The sequence below is a fragment of the Gallus gallus genome, chromosome W (assembly GCF_016699485.2).
Source record: "Gallus gallus isolate bGalGal1 chromosome W, bGalGal1.mat.broiler.GRCg7b, whole genome shotgun sequence".
Lineage (NCBI taxonomy): Eukaryota > Metazoa > Chordata > Aves > Galliformes > Phasianidae > Gallus > Gallus gallus.
This window is the reverse complement of record NC_052571.1, coordinates 3,770,077-3,786,302: the sequence shown is the minus strand read 5'-3', so window position 1 is coordinate 3,786,302 and position 16,226 is coordinate 3,770,077.

The following is a 16,226-nucleotide window of genomic DNA, read 5'->3' as shown; positions in this document are numbered from 1 at the left end:
GACTTCATTCAGGCTGCGGTAGTCTACCGTCAGCCTCCATTCTCCACTGGCTTTTCACACTGGCCATATGGGGCTGTTAAAAGGTGAATGGGTTCTGCTGATCACTCCCTGACTTTCTAGTTGACGAATCAACTTAAGAATGGGGGGCAAGGAATCCCTGTTGGTTCGATACAGCCGTCTGTGCACTGCTTTTGTGGCAATTGGTACCTGCTGCTCTTTTACTTGCAGCAACCCCACAGCAGACGGATCTTCTGACAGGCCAGGCAAAACAGATGCTTAATGTTGTCTGTATCTACAGCACCTATTCTGAAGGCCCATCGATACCCCTTAGGATCCTTGAAATGCCCCCTTCTGAGGTAATCAATACCCAGAACACATGGAGCCCCTGGGCCAGTCACAATAGGGTGCTTTTGCCAGTCTTTACCAGTGAGGCTTATTTTGGCCTCCAACACAGTCAGTTCTTGAGAACCCCCAGTCACTCCAGAAATATGGACTGATTCTGTCCCTTCATGACTCGAGGGCATTAGAGTGCACTGTGCACTGGTATCCACCAGTGCCTTATATTTCTGTGGTTCTGATGTGCCAGGCCATCGGATCCACACAGTCCAATAAACTCTGTTATCCTTCTCCCTCCCCTGACTGAGGGCAGGGCCCCCTATTCATTACCTGTGGTAACTGGAGCAACTACACTGGTGGTTGGTCTGTTCTGTAATTCTCTCACCCGTGCTCGCAGTACAGGAGTATCTTGGTCATGCCACTTCCTCATGTCTTCTCCACGATCACGGAGGTAACGCCACAAGGGAACACACGATGCAGTCCTACTGTTGTTTCTCACTCGAGCAGGAAAGCGTTTGCCTTCAATAGCTGAAATTTTTGATGATACACGTGAGGAGAGGGATCCATCTTTTTTAATTAATTGGATTTTCATTAGTTTGATAAGTTCTTTCATTAGGCCCCTTTGCTTATCCTGATCTGCGTCAAACATTTTGATACTATTATGGGTTCATCACGATTAATCAATAGAGACACCTGCTGTTGTACTTCACCCAGTCTGTTTGCTAACTCTGAGACGGCTGAAATGGAAACGTGGGTTGGGGGTAGATGTTGCTCATAGTTTTGGAGTGTAAGAATCAATTTGAAAACTAGGGGTCTTCTCTGTTGGTCCTCGTATCTGTGGAATGTGGCTACTAGTGTGGGGGCGTATCTGTCTGGTGCTGCTCTTGTAAGTTTTTGCCATACTTCAGGTGTTGTCCTCATTCTCTCCGGATCATGGTTTTGGCGTGGATCATTAGGAGCAAAATTAGACTCATATAACATTTCCACCAGGGCTATTTCCCTCAAGTACTGGATACCTTTCTCAATTGTATCCCACGTTTTCATTGCAGGCTGCAGAAGTTCTTTGTAGGGATACCTTTCCCTCACAGCTATTAATATTCGGTCCCAGAGGGTTGAAGCTCCATCCAAGCATCTACTAATTCCTCTGTCAATGGATTTGTCTCTGGCAACGTCTCCTAGTTGGCGGGCTTCGTTACCATCTACAGACAAGCTACTGGCCCCACTATCCCAACAGCGAAGCAACCAGGTGACAACAGTTTCATTCGGGCGTCGTTCAAATTCCTTTCTTGAGCATTGGATTTCAGACATCTTGAGAGGTCGACGAACAGTAATAGAGATCTCCTCTTCATCGCTCTTCTCTTCATGCCTCTTAGTTTTTGCTTTTGCCTTTCTTGGTTGTGAGGAAGTCCCCTCGCCTGGATCTTCCTCTACCACCTCCTCCTCCACTTCTTCTTCTTCTTCTTTTTTTCGCTCTAGACACGAGGACACCTGCTTCCATTTCTTGCCTTCTACAGGGACTACTGACACTGTTACTGGTGTCTGCTGTGACTGATCAGGTCTGACTTGAAGATTTCCCCCTTTGGCTTGCAACAGTACTTTACAGAGCGTGGTAGGCACAAGCCAAGCCCCAGATAAGCCGTGCCTCCTTTGATCTATCTATGCCGCACCGTCCCTGTCTCAAATGCTGGCTCAGTTTCTCGGGATCCCGCAGATGTTCAAGAGTGAAATCCCATGGCATGGCGGGTCCCCACGCTTCTAAGATTCTTCCTAAACCTTTCCGTATTCCTTGCCAGAGAGAAATGAAATGAAGAGGAATGTCTTGGCAGGAAATGAAAATTGTGGAGTGGTGAGAAATGCAATAGAGTGGTTGTGAGTGAACAGAAATGGAGTGGAGTAAAGTGTAGTTGAGGGAAACTATATGGAGTGGAGTGGAGGGAAATGAAACAGTGGAGTATAAAGAAAGGAAACCATAGAATCATAGAATCGCTAAGGTTGGAAAAGACCCACTGGATCATCCAGTCCAACCATTTGCCCATCACCAATGGTTATCGCTAAACCATGTCCCTCAACACAACATCCAAACGCTCTTTGAACACCACAAGGCTTGGTGACTCAACCACCTCTCTGGGAAGCCCGCTCCAGCGCCTGACCACTTTTCCAGAGAAGCAGTATTTCCTAACGTCCAGTCTGAACCTTCCCTGGTGCAGCTTGAAGCCATTCCCTCTAGTCCTATCACTAGTCACAAGAGAGAAGAGGCTGACCCCCAGCTCACTACAACCTCCCTTCAGGTAGTTATAGAGAGCAATAGGATCTCCCCTGAGCCTCCTCTTCTCTGAACTGAATAATCCCAGCTCCTTCAGCTGCTCCTCATAAGGCCTGTGCTCCAGACCTCTCACCAGCTTTGTTGCCCTCCTCTGGACACTCTCCAGGGCCTCGATGTCTTTCTTACAGTGAAGGGCCCAAAACTGGACACAGTACTCGAGGTGCGGCCTCACCAGTGCTGAGTACAGGGGGATAATTACTTCCCTGTTCCTGCTGGCCACACTATTTCTGATACAAGCCAGGATGCCATTGGCCTTCTTGTCCGCTTGGGAAACTCCCGGCTCATGTTGAGTCTAGCGTCAATCAACACCCCCAGGTCCATTTCCTCTACACAGTTTTCCAGCCACTCTGCCCCAAGCCTGTAGCGTTGCCTGGGGTTATTGTGGCCAAAGTGCAGGAGCCGGCATTGGTCTTGTTGAATCCCATCCCATGGGCTTCAGCCCAGCTATCCAGCCTGTTCAGATCCCTCTGTAGGGCCTCGCTACCCTCAGGCAGATCAACGCTTCCAGCCAGCTTGGTGTCATCTACAAACTTACTGAGGGTACACTCAGTGCCCTCATCCAGGTCATCAATAAAGATATTAAACAGGACAGGTCCCAGCACCGACCCCTGGGGAACACCACTCGTGACCGGTTGCCAGCTGGATTTAACTCCATTCACCACCACTCTCTGGGCCTGGCCCTCCAGCCAGTTCCTTACCCAGCCAAGAGTGTATCTGTCCAAGCCACGCACTGCCCGCTACTGTGGGAGACAGTGTCAAAGGCTTCGCTGAAGTCTATGTAGACTACATGAACAGCCTTTCTCTCATCCACCAGACGGGTCACTAGATCATAGAAGGAGATCAGGTTGGTCAAGCAGGACCTGCCCTCCGTGAACCCATGCTGGCTAGGCCTGATCCCCCGGTTGTCCCGTACGTGCCGCGTGATCTCCCTCAAGACAATCTGCTCCAAAATCTTCCCCAACACCGAGGTCAGGCTAACAGGCCGGTAGTTCCCTCCCTGCAGCCCTTCTTGGAGATGGGAGTCACATTGGCAAGCCTCCAGTCTTCTGGACCTCACCCGTCAACAAGGAGCGCTGATAGATGATGGAAAGCAGCTTGGCTATCACCTCCGCCAGTTCCCTCAGCACTCTCGGGTGAATCTCATCCGGTCCCATGGACTTGTGGCAGTCCAGTTGGAGTAGCAGGTCTCTGACTGTTTCTTCCTGAATCGTGGGTGGTTTAGTCAGCTCCCCAGCCAAGACTGCCAGGTCAGAGAGTGGAGAAACCTGAGGATAACTGGTCTGACTTTTAAAGACAGACGTAAAGAAGGCATTCAGAACATCTGCCTTTTCCTTATCCTCAGTGGTCACATTCCCAGCCTCATCCAGTAGAGAATGGAGATTCTCCCTGGTCCTCCTCTTGCTGTTGATATACTTGAAAAAGTGTTTCTTGTACCCTTTTACCTCAGCAGCCAGGTTGAGTTCAAGCTGGGCTTTTGCCTTTCTGATTTTCTCCCTGCACATCTTAACAACTTCTTTGTATTCTTTCCGGGTTGCCCGTCCCTTCTTCCACAGGAGGTAGATTCTCTTTTTCTCCTGGAGCCTCAAGAATAGTTCCCTATTCATCCATGCCGGTTTTCTTCCGCGCCGGCTCATTTTGCGGCTCAGGGGGACAGCCTGCTCCTGCGCCTTTAAGACTTCCTTCTTGAAGAGCAACCAGCCATCTTGTACCCCTTTACTCTCTAAGACTGAGCCCCAGGGGACTCCCCCTACTAGTCTCCTGAACAATTCAAAGTCTGCCCTCCGGAAGTCCAAGGTAGCAGTTTTGCTGTTCCCCCTCCTGACTCCAGCAAGAATCGAGAAGTCTACCATGTTGTGGTCACTTTGCCCAAGACAGCCCCCATCCTCTACATCTCCCACCAGATCTTCTCTGTTTGTGAACAGCAGGTCTAACGGGGCAGCTCCTCTCGTAGGTTCTCTTACCAGCTGCATCAGGAAGTTATCCTCCATACATTCCAGAAACCTCCTAGACTGCTTCTTCTGTGCTAAATTGTATTCCCAGCATATGTCGGGGAAGTTGAAGTCCCCCATGAGGACAAGGGCTGGCGATCACGCAGCTTCTGCCAGCTGCTCATAGAACACCTCATCTGTCTCTTCATCCTGGTTCAGCGGTGCCATGGTTTTGTAACTTTGCTATTGGTATTCCACATCATGACATCATGGACAAAAGAGAAGAACTACGTATCCCAGAGGACCTCACGGTCAGAGAAGGAAGACACATCACGGAAGATACGTCATCTGGTTGCGCGCAGGCTTCTTCACTTTCGCTTGCTACCGGGAGAAGAGTGGGTGTGCTTTCCAAGCCGTGCGCCTTCATCAAGTAGGGCTTTCAGTTTCGGAAACTCTCTCACTCTCTCTTTCTCTCTTTCTCTATCGCTCTTTCGCTCTCTCTCATTTCATTTGATTTATTATCCTTACTCCCAATGAGATTGTATTATATCGTGTCATCTTGCATTCCAACATCGTAGTTAGTAAAATAAGTTCTCCTTCTTAGATCGTTGCTGCTGCTCCGTTTTTGTTTTTCTCGGTAAGCCGGGGAAGGGGGGGGGGGCCCTTGAGCCTACTGCCACCTGTCATGGGCACAGATCTTTCTAGATAACTCCGTGACACCCAGGAGTTAATTAACTATGGGAGAAAATATGGACCAGTGGTTTCTTCCTCCAGTAAATTTGAGCCAAGGGGAGTGAGGCTTGCAGCAGTCCCAAAGCTCACTGGGACTGGAAGGGTCTCATTGCCAGTAAAAACAGGTAGGCGAAATATTGATCATAAACGTAATTGTCTCTGGATACTGGGCTGGCAAAAGGGTGTTCCACGAGATTTGATGAATGGATTACCCACAGTCAGATTAGAGAAATTAGTTAACTGGTGGCCAGAACAAAAGCTCAAGAAGCACAGGGAAAGCTGATGCCTTCGCCCCCCCCCCCCCCCTCCCAGGTGAGCGGGAGGTGGGTGGGGTGGTGAAGGGTGGATGCATTAGAAAGCTCACAACAAAAGGACAAGATCCTCGAGTTAACCCCTTCTGTCCCTAGGCCTCAGCACTCTTGCCAATTACTCCTGTGAGTCACAATCCAGTTGCTGATAAGCTAGGGAAACCCTCTTATCTCCCTGGCCAGCCTGTGTTGGTAGATTTGCCTAATGTGAGGCCAGTTTCCCTAACCTTAACAAATATCCTTGGAAGGCTAAGGACACCCTGGAAAAAGGAATATAAAATCAACACTTGCTGCATTGTTCCCTCATTTTTTAACCATATTAACAAAGCCCAAAAAAGGGCAAGTCGGTTTCTTGTTTTATTTTACAGAAGATCCCCGTGGGACCTTGACTGAAAACAGAAAGGCTGATAGCTGATTTAAACCATTTGTGTTTTGTGACAGAAATACTGAAGACTTGATGACGCTAGAATACTGAATATACCTCTTGATGACATATTTTGGTTGCAATAGTGTTATGTTTTGAGTTGTTGTGGGTGTGGGTGATGGCTGATATCAGTCCTTGGATCTGTTAAACTTCACACTTTGGGTTCAGAGTTTTTACAGGTCATCCTGGCTTACTGGTACTCACAGTGATACCATTCCTTTTGACCCCTTCTTTCACCCCTTTTTATCAAACTGATTATGATTTGCATGTAACTCCTTCATGGTGTTTCCAGAATTCCTAACAAATTGGGAAATGAACCAAGGGACCCACCTAATATCTGTTAGATGTGGTCACAAAACAAATCTATCATAAAACCCTTTTCACTGATGCTTTTCAGTGTCACATCAGTTCAGGAGTTCCATCCAAAACATGGTTGTTGGAAAGTGTCTTAAGTTTTGATAAGAGAGGTGTATGTTTCTGGGATTATCCCTCTTATGGTTTATACTGTGGGGTATCCTACACACACTATTTATATCTCTCGGCTTTTGAATTGCTTATACTCAATACTCAAGCAAAAAGTTCTCAGGACTCTAAATCATCTTTGATGAACATTACATGGCAAGACCACATATTGCCAAATTGGACTAGATATAGTTCTGGTGAATTAACTGACGTGTTATATTGTATGGCTATTCATAAACACCAGAACCTCCATTGAAGAATTCCCATCTGGATCCTGGCTTACACTGGGACTTCCTGGGTGGGAAAAGCAGCTGACACAAATACCTCTATTTGTTTTACTTGTTTATTTATTATTATTGGTTATTGTTAAATATGTGATTGTATCTTTTCTCCTTTCTATTCATTGTGTAATATTCATGTTAACACTCCCGAAAAAACACGGGGTGGTGTCTGTGGCAAATTGAATGATTCAAATTGTTGTCTGAAGATTGATGATAACGGAAAGGTTGTTAAACAAATTGCCCAGGGTATATGGAAAATAGCCCGTGTTCCTGTCCAGACCTGGAAAGGCCTAGACTTCGACCTCTTTTCCTGGCTCCCAGGTGGCCCATGGGTCAAACGCATCCTATTTTACCTATTGTGTGCTGTTGCAACACTTATGTTTGTACCTTGTATGATTCCATGTTTTATTCAACTTATACAACGTGTTGTATCCTGCATGTATTTTGTAGCCACTTCAACTGATGATGGACAAGTCCAACAGATCTGATGTGCGGAAATCAGACCCTATAGCCGATAAGGCTATAGGGCATCTGTCTCTTAATCCTGGTTCGGCGCTCTATAACAGACGCTCACAAGGATGTCTGCCTTGTTCGCTCTTCCCCAGATCTTAACCCATAAGGATTCAACCTTATTATCCCCAGTCATAATTTCAGTAACATCAAAGCACTCTGTAACATAGAGAGCCACACCACCACCCCTCCTTCCTTGCCTATCCTTCCTGAAGAGTTTGTAGCCATCCGTTGCAGCGCTCCAATCATGGGAGTGTTCACACCACGTTTCTGTAAAGGCAACAAGGTCATAGCTTGCCTGCCACACAGTGGGTTCTAACTCTTCTTGTTTGTTGCCCATGCTGCACGCATTGGTATAGACACACTTTAGCTGGGCCTCTCACCTCACCCCTAATCCCATTATCGCACCGCCAGGCTCATCTCTAGCAGGCCTGGTTTAATCCCCTTCCCCCCTCATGTCTAGTTCAAAGACCTCTCTACAAGTCCTACCAGCTCCCAGGCAAGGATCCGTTTCCCCCTTTGAGACAGGTGATACCCATCTGCAGACCTCAGGACAGGTGCCAAGTAGACTGCCCCATGATCAAAGAACCCGAGATTCTTGTGTTTGCATCACCCTCTCAACCTTGTGTTTATGCAATGGGTTTTCCTGGTCATTGCATTGTCTTTCCCTGCCAGTGTAGGAATACCTGCAAATACTCCTTGTATGCCTGCATTGTCAACTAACCTCCTCAGTCCCCTAAAATCATTTTTTATAGCCCTCAGGCTTCTGTCAGCAACCTCATCACTACCGGCTTGAACTATCAATAATGGATAGTAATCAGAGGAGTGGATCAGACCAGGAAGTTTTCTAGAAATATCCCTGACCGGGGCCCCAGGGAGGCAGCACACCTCCCTACGGGTAGGGTCAGGTCAAAATATCGGGCCCTCTGTTCCTCTCAGGAGGACGTCACCTATTCATGATATGGAGTTGATAAAAATGAAAAAATGCTTTGGCCGGAAATGAAGTGGAGAGGAGTTGAGGAAAATAAAGTGAAGTTGTGTGGAGTGGAGTGAAATGAAATGGAGTGAAGGGAAATGAAAAGGAATAGAGTGAAACAAAATTATGGAGAGTTGAGAGGAGGGAAATGAAATGGAGTGAAGTGGCATGAAATGAAATGGAGTGCATGGACAGAAATGAAATTGATTTGAGCTATCTAAAATTGAGTGGAGTGGAGTGGAGGGAAATGAAATGGAGTGAGGTGGAAGACAGTAAGATGAAGCAGACTAGAGTGAAATTAAATGAAATGGAGTGGAGGAAAATGAAATGGAAAGGACGTGAGTGGAGTGGAGTGGAGTTTATAGGAAGGAAATTAAATGGAGTGTAGTGGTATGAAATGAAATGGAGTGGATGGACCGAAATGAAATTGATTGGAGCTATCTAAAATGGAGTGGAGTGGAGTGGAGGGAAATGAAATGGAGTGGAGAGGTGCGAAATGGAGTGGAGTGGAAGACAATAAGATGAAGTGAACTAGAGGGAAATTAAATGAAATGGAGTGGAGGAAAATGAAATGGAAAGAATGGAAGTGGAGTGGAGTGGAGTGGAGTGGAGAGGAGAGGAGAGGAGAGGAGAGGAGAGGAGAGGAGAGGAGAGGAGAGGAGAGGAGAGGAGAGGAGAGGAGAGGAGAAAGGTGGGAAGAGGAATTGAGAGGAGAAAAATTGGAAGGGAGAGGAGAGGAGAGGAGAGGAGAGGAGAGGAGAGGAGAGGAGAGGAGAGGAGAGGAGAGGAGAGGAGAGGAGAAAGAAATGTGGGCAGAGGAAGTGAGAAGAGAAAAAAAAGAAAGGGATAGGAAAGGAGAGAAGAGGAGAGGAGAAGAGCGGAGAGGAGAGGAGAGGAGAGGAGAGGAATGTAGTTGAAAGAAGGGAAATGATATGAGGTGGAGTTGAGTGAAATGAAATTGAATGGAATGGCAGGAAATAAAATGGAGTTGGGAGGAGGAAAATGAAATGAAATGGGGTTATGGGAAATGAAATGGAGTTGAGTGGAGTGAAATGAAACTGAGTGGAATGACTTGGCGGGAAATGAAAAGAGTGGTGTGGTTGGAAATGCAATAGAGTAGAAAGGAGTGAAACGAAATGGTGTGGAGTGGAGTCGAGGGAAACTATATGGAGTGGAGTAGAGGGAACTGAAATAGAGTGGAGTTGAAGGAAGAGAAACGATACAAAGTGGAGTTGAGGGAAATGAAACAGAGGAGTTGAAAGAAAGGAAACGATATGAAGTGGAGATGAGGGAAATTAAATGGAATGGAGTGATAGGAAATGAAATGGAGTGGGGTAAAGGAAAATAAAATGAAGAGGAGTGGAGGGAAATGAAATGGAGTGGTTGGAAATAAAATGGAGTGAAGTAGAAGAAAAAATGGATAGGAGTGGAGGGAAATGAAATGGCGTGCAGTGGAGCATTGGGAAATTAAAAGGAGTTGTGGAGTGGGAAATGCAGAGGAGTGGAGGGGAGTGTGAGAAAATGGAGTGCAGTGGAGTGCAGGGAAATGGAGTCGAGGGGAGTGGAGTGGAGGAAAATGAAATGAAGTGGAGTGGAGTGGAGGAAAATGCAGTGGACTGGAGTGGAGGGAAATGAATTAGAAAGGTCTGGAGGGGAACGGGGTGGAGTGGAGTAAGGGGAAATGGAGTTGAGTGGAGGGAAATAAAACTGAGTGGACTGGGGGGCAATAAAATGGAGTGGGGTGGAAAAAAATTGTAGTGGATTAGAGGGAAATTTACTGAGGTTGAGAGGAGGGAAATGAAATGGAGTGGTTGGTAATGAAATGGTGTGTAGTATACAGAAATTAACTGATGTGGAAAAGAAAGAAATGGAGACGAGTCGAGTGGAGAGAAATGAAATGGAGAGGAACGCATTGTTGGGAAATGAAAAGGAGTGGGGTGGTGGTAAAAGCAGAATAGAGCAGAGGAGTAAAGGGAAATAGAGTAGTCAACGGTTTATGGGCTGGTCCGGCCTGGTTCCTTGAGTAGTGATGCGAAGGGATTTTTTTGTAAAAATCCGTGCCTCTGGAAAAGGGAAACAGGGGACTCTCCCAAAATAAAAGAGTAATTAAAAAACAGTGGCAACGATCTGAGGAGAAACAAACTAATTTACTAAATACAGTATCAGAATGCACAATAACACACTATAATACAATATAATTCAAAATAATTGTTAAAAAAATCAAATATAATAGAGAGAAGGATTGTCTGAGAGCTAAAGGCCTTACACTAATAGTGAAGCCTTGCGTGCAGTCAGGAGCAACAGCGAGACAATCAGAAAGCGAGCACGATGAGATGAGAAGGAAGAGAAGAAAGGGCAGAAGATCCAGGTCAGGTGACCTACAGGCCTTATATCTGTTCCCCTGAGCAGGAATGATAACAGTACTCAAACAGTCTTCTGGGGAATATAGTTCTTCTCTTCCGGACAAGAACCCGGAACTAGAGCATTTGCTCTTTAACTACCAGTACACTGCACGATGTTATGATGTGGAATACCAATAACAAAAAATCATAAAACCATGACAAGAGTGGAGTTGAGGTAAAAAATATGGAGTGGAGTAGAGGGAAATGAAACTGAGAGGAGTTGGAAGAAGGGAAACGATATGGAGCGGAGTTGAGGGAAATGAAATGGTATGGAGTGGCAGGAAATGAAATGGCGAGGGGGGGAAATAAAATGAAGAAGAGTGGAGGGAAATGAAATGAAGTGAAAAGAAAATAAATGGAGTGGAGCGAAGGGAAATGAAATGGCGTGGAATCTAAAAAAAAATGAGAGAAGGTGAGTGGATAGAAATAAAAGGAGAGGAACGACTTGGCGGGAAATGAAAAGTGTGGAATGGTGGGAAATTCAATAAAGTGGAAAGCAGTGAACAGAAATGGAGTGGAGTAAAGTGGAGTTGAGGGAAACTATAAGGAGTGGAGTGGAGGGAAATGAAACTGAGAGGAGTTGGAAGAAGAAAAACGATATGGAGAGGAGTTGAGGAAAATGTAATGATTCGAAGAGGCAGGAAAAGAAATGGAGTAGAGGGGAAAAATAAAAATTAAGAGAAGTGGCAGGAAATGAAATGGAGAGGTTGGTAATGAAATGGAGTGGAGTGAACAGAAATTAAATGGTGTGAAAAAAAAAAGAAACGGAGACGAGTTGAGTGAAGAGAAATGACATGGAGAGGAACGCATTGTCTGGAAATGAAAAGCAGTGGAGCGGTGGGAAAGGCAGTATAGTGGAGAGGAGTAAAGGGAAATGGAGTGAAGTGGAGTCGAGGGAAACTATATGGAGTGAAGTAGAGGGAAACAAAATAGAATGGAGTGGCAGGAAATGAAATGGAGTGGGGAGGAGGAAAATAAAATGAAGAGGAGTGGAGGGAAATGAAATGGCGTCCAGTGGAGCATCGGGAAATGATAAGGAGTGTTGTGGGAAATGCAGAGGAATGGAGGGGAGTGAGATTAAATGGAGTGCAGTGGAGTGCAGGAAAATGGAGTGGAGTGTAGGAAAATGAAATGGAGTGGAATGCAGGCTCGGGAAATGAAATGGACTGGAGTGGAGGGAAATGAATTAGAAAGGACTGGAGGGGAACAGAGTGGGGTGGAGTAAAGGGAAATGGTGTTGAGTGGAGGGAAACTAAACTGAGTGGAGTGGTGGGCAATGTAATGGAGTGCAGTGGAAGAAAATTAGATGGAGTAAAGTTGTGGGAAATTAAATGAGGTGGGGTGGAGGGAAATGAAATGGCGTGTTAGGAAATGAAATGGAGTGGAGTGTAGGGAAATGAAATGGATTGGAAAGAGAAAAGAATTCAGACGAGGTAAGTGGAATGAAATAAAATGGAGAGGAATGACTTGACGGGAAATGAAAAATAGAGGACTGTTAGGAAATGTAGTTGAGTGGTGGGGAGTGAATAGAAATGTAGTAAAGTGGAGTTGAGGGAAACTATATGGAGTGGAATCGAGGGAAATGAAACAGTGGAGTGGATAAAGAAAAATGATACGGAGTGGAGTTGAGGGAAATGAAATAAAATACTGTGGGTTGAAATGAAACGGAGAGGAGTTGAGGAAAATAAAATGAAGTGGTGTGGAGTGAAATGAAATGGAGTGTTAGGAAATGAAATGGAGTGGAGTGAAGGGAAATGAAATGGAGTGGAATGAAAAAATATTGAGTGGAGTTGAGTGGAGACAAATGAAATGGAGAGGAACACATCGTCGGGAAATGATTAATAGTGGAGTGGTGGGAATTGCAATAGAGTGGAAAGGAGTGAATGAAGGTATGAACGGGAGTGGGGGTGTAACTGAGGTGACTACTATGGAACCCGAGCTCAACATCTCTGTGCTTGAAGAAGAGGGATGTGCTTGTAAGACCCCATGGTCTTGTGCCTTGGTGAAAAAGGAGGATGACTTATGCCTTTGTAGGAAGAACAGTAGTGCAGGTATGAGGTTGGTGGCTGTGGAAACACCTGAGTGGTGATGAGGATATTAGGGTTACTGCCACTCGCAAGGAGACCAAGCTCCAGTGCCTTTACACCAGTGCACACAGCATGAATAATAAACAAGAGGAGCTGGAGGCCATTGTGTGTTCGGAAAGTTATGATATAGTTGCCATCACAGAAACGTGGTGGAACGACTTTCACAGCTGGAGTGCAGTGATGGCGGGCTACCGGCTTTTCAAAAGAGACAGGCTGGGTAGGAAAGGCGGTGGTGTAGCTCTCTATATTAAAAAAGACTATGAATGTGTGGAAGTTAATGAGGGTGATGATAGGGTTGAGAGCATATGGATCAGAATAAAAGCAAAGGCCAACAAGACTGACGTTATTGTGGGAGTCTGCTACAGGCCACCCACCCAGGATGAAGAGGTGGACGAGAGGCTTTATAAACTGTTGGGTGAGGTCTCTAGGCCACTCCCCCTTGTTCTGGTGGGAGACTTCAACTTCCCAGACATCTGCTGGAATTATAATACAGCTGACAGGGAACAGTCCCGGAGGTTCCTAGTGTGTGGGAGATAACTTCCTGACACAGCTGGTGAGGGAGCCGATGAGGGGAAGCAATATCCTGGACCTGCTGTTTGTTAACAGAGAAGGTCTGGTGGGGGATGTAAAGGTTGGAGGACGTCTGGGGCAAAGTGATCACGAGATGCTAGATTTCTCTATCCTTGTTGAACCACGGAGGGGAGTCAGCAGAACTGCCACCTTGGACTTCCGGAGGGCGGACTTCAACCTCTTTAGGACCATGGTTGAGAGAGTCCCTTGGGAGGTAGTTTTGGAGAGCGTGGGAGCCCAGGAAGGCTTGGAATATTTTAAGGAAACTGTTTTAAAGGTGCAGGACCTGACCATCCCCATGTCACGGAAGACGAGCCGACGGGTAAGGAGGCCGGGCTGGCTGAACAGAGAGCTTTGGCTGGATCTCAAGAACAAAGGAAAGTTTATAGTCTCTGGAAGAGTGGGCAAGCTACTTATGAGGATTACAGGTATGTAGTGAAGCTGTGCAGGGAGAAAATTAGAAAAGCCAAAGCGCAGCTAGAACTGAGCTTGGCCACTAAAGCAGAGGTAAACAGTAAATGCTTTTATAAACACATTAACAGCAAGAGGAAGGGTAGGGAGAATCTCCATCCCCTGTTGGATGCTGAGGGCAACCTGGTCACCAAGGATAGGGATAAGGCTGAGGTACTTAATGCCTTCTTTGCCTCAGTCTTTAATAATAAGACTTGTTACTCCCTGGGAACACAGCCCCCTGTGCTGGTAGATAGGGATGGGGAACAGAATAAGCCCTTCATGATCCAAGATGAGATAGTTTTGGGCCTGCTGAGAAATCTGGATGCTTACAAGTCCATGGGGCCGGATGGACTGCACCCTAGAGTGCTGAGAGAGTTGGTGGATGTGGTTGCCAAGCCACTCTCCATCATCTATCGGCAGTCCTGGCTAACCGGGGATGTCCCAGTGGATTGGAAACTGGCAAATGTGATGCCCATCTTCAAAAAAGGCCAAAAAGATGATCCTGGTAGCTACAGGCCTATCAGTCACCTCGGTGCCAGGGAAGGTCATGAAACGGATAATCTCGGGAACCATCATGGACCAACTAAAGGTCAACCAGGGGATCAGGCCCAGTCAGCATAGGTTTATGAACGATAGATCCTGTCTGACAAACCTGATCTCATTCTATGACAAGGTGACCCACTTAGTGGATGAGGGTCAGGCTGTTGATGTGGTCTACCTGGACTTCAGTAAGGCCTTTGAAACTTTCCCCCACAACATCCTCGTAGAGAAGCTGGCTGCCCATGGTCTGGATGGGTGTACGCTCTGCTGGGTGAAGCACTGGCTGGATGGCCAGGCCCAAAGAGTTGTGGTCAATGGAGTTGAATCCAGTTGGTGGCCGGTCACGAGTGGTGTCCCCCAAGGCTCAGTGCTGGGGCCGCTTCTGTTTAATATCTTCATTGATGATCTTGATGAGGGGATTGAGTGCACCCTCAGTAAATTTGCAGACAACACCAAGCTGGGAGGGAGTGTTGATCGGCCAGAGGGGAGAAGGGCACTACAGAGGGACTTGGATAGACTGGAGAGATGGGCCAAGGTTAACGGTATGAGTTTCAATAGGGTCAAGTGTCAGGTCCTGCATTTTGGTCACAACAACCCCAAGCAACCCTACAGGCTTGGGGAGGTGTGGCTGGAAAGCTGCCTGATGGAAAGGGACCTTGGTGTACTGTTGGACAGTTGGCAGAATATGAGCCAGCAGTGTGCCCAGGAGGCCAAGAAGGCCAATGGCATCCTGGCTGGTATCAGGAACAGTGTGGTGAGCAAGACTAGGGAAGTCATCCTGCCCCTGTACTTGGCATTGGTGAGGCCTCACCTTGAGTACTGTGTTCAGTTTTGGGCACCTCAGTACAAGAAGGACATGGAGGTACTGGAGCAGGTCCAGAGAAGGGCAACGAGGCTAGTGAAGGGCTTGAAATATCAGCCCTATGAGGAGAGCCTGAGGGAGCTGGGGCTGTTTAGTCTGGGGAAGAGGAGGCTGAGGGGAGACCTTATTACTCTCTTTCAGTACCTGAAAGGTGTTTTCAGTGAGAGCGGGGTAGGTCTCTTCTCACTGGTGACAGGTGACAAGACGAGGGGAAATGGCTTCAAGTTGCGCCAAGGCAAGTTTAGGTTGGACGTTAGGAAACACTTCTTTACATAAAGGGTGGTTAAGCACTGGAATAGGCTCCCCAGGGAGGTGGTTGAGTCATGGTCCCTGGATGTGTTTAAGAGCCATTTGGATGTGGTGCTCAGAGATATGATTTAGCGGAGGGTTGTTAGAGTTAGGGTACTATGGTTAGGGTGCGGTTGGACTTGGTGATCTTTGAGGTCCTTTCCAACCTGAGTAATTCTATGATTCTATGATTCTATGAATGAAATGGAGTGAAGTGGAGTTGAGGGAAACTATATGGAGTGGAGTGGAGGGAAATTGAAACAGTGGAGTTGAAAGAAGAGAAATGATATGAAGTGGAGTTGAGGGAAATGACATGGTATGGAGTGGCATGAAATAAAATGGAGTAGGGGGAAAAATTAAATTAAGAGGAGTGGAGGGAAATGAAATGGAATGGAGTGGAGGGAAATGAAATGGTGTGCAGTGGAGCATCGGGAAATGATAAGGAGTGGCGTTGTGGGAAATGCAGAGGAGTGGAGGGTAGTGAGACAAAATGGAGTGCAGTGGAGTGCAGGGAAATGGAGTGGAGCGGAGTGGATGAAAATGAGATGGAGTGGAATGCAGGGTTGGGGAACGAAATGGACTGGAGAGGAGAGAAATGCATTAGAAAGGACTGGAGGGGAACAGAGTGGAGTGGAGTAAGGGAAAATGGAGTTGAGTGGAGGGAAATAATACTGAGTGGACTGGTGGGCAATGAATGGAGTGGGGTGGAAGAAAATTAGATGCAGAGGACTAGAGGGAAATTAA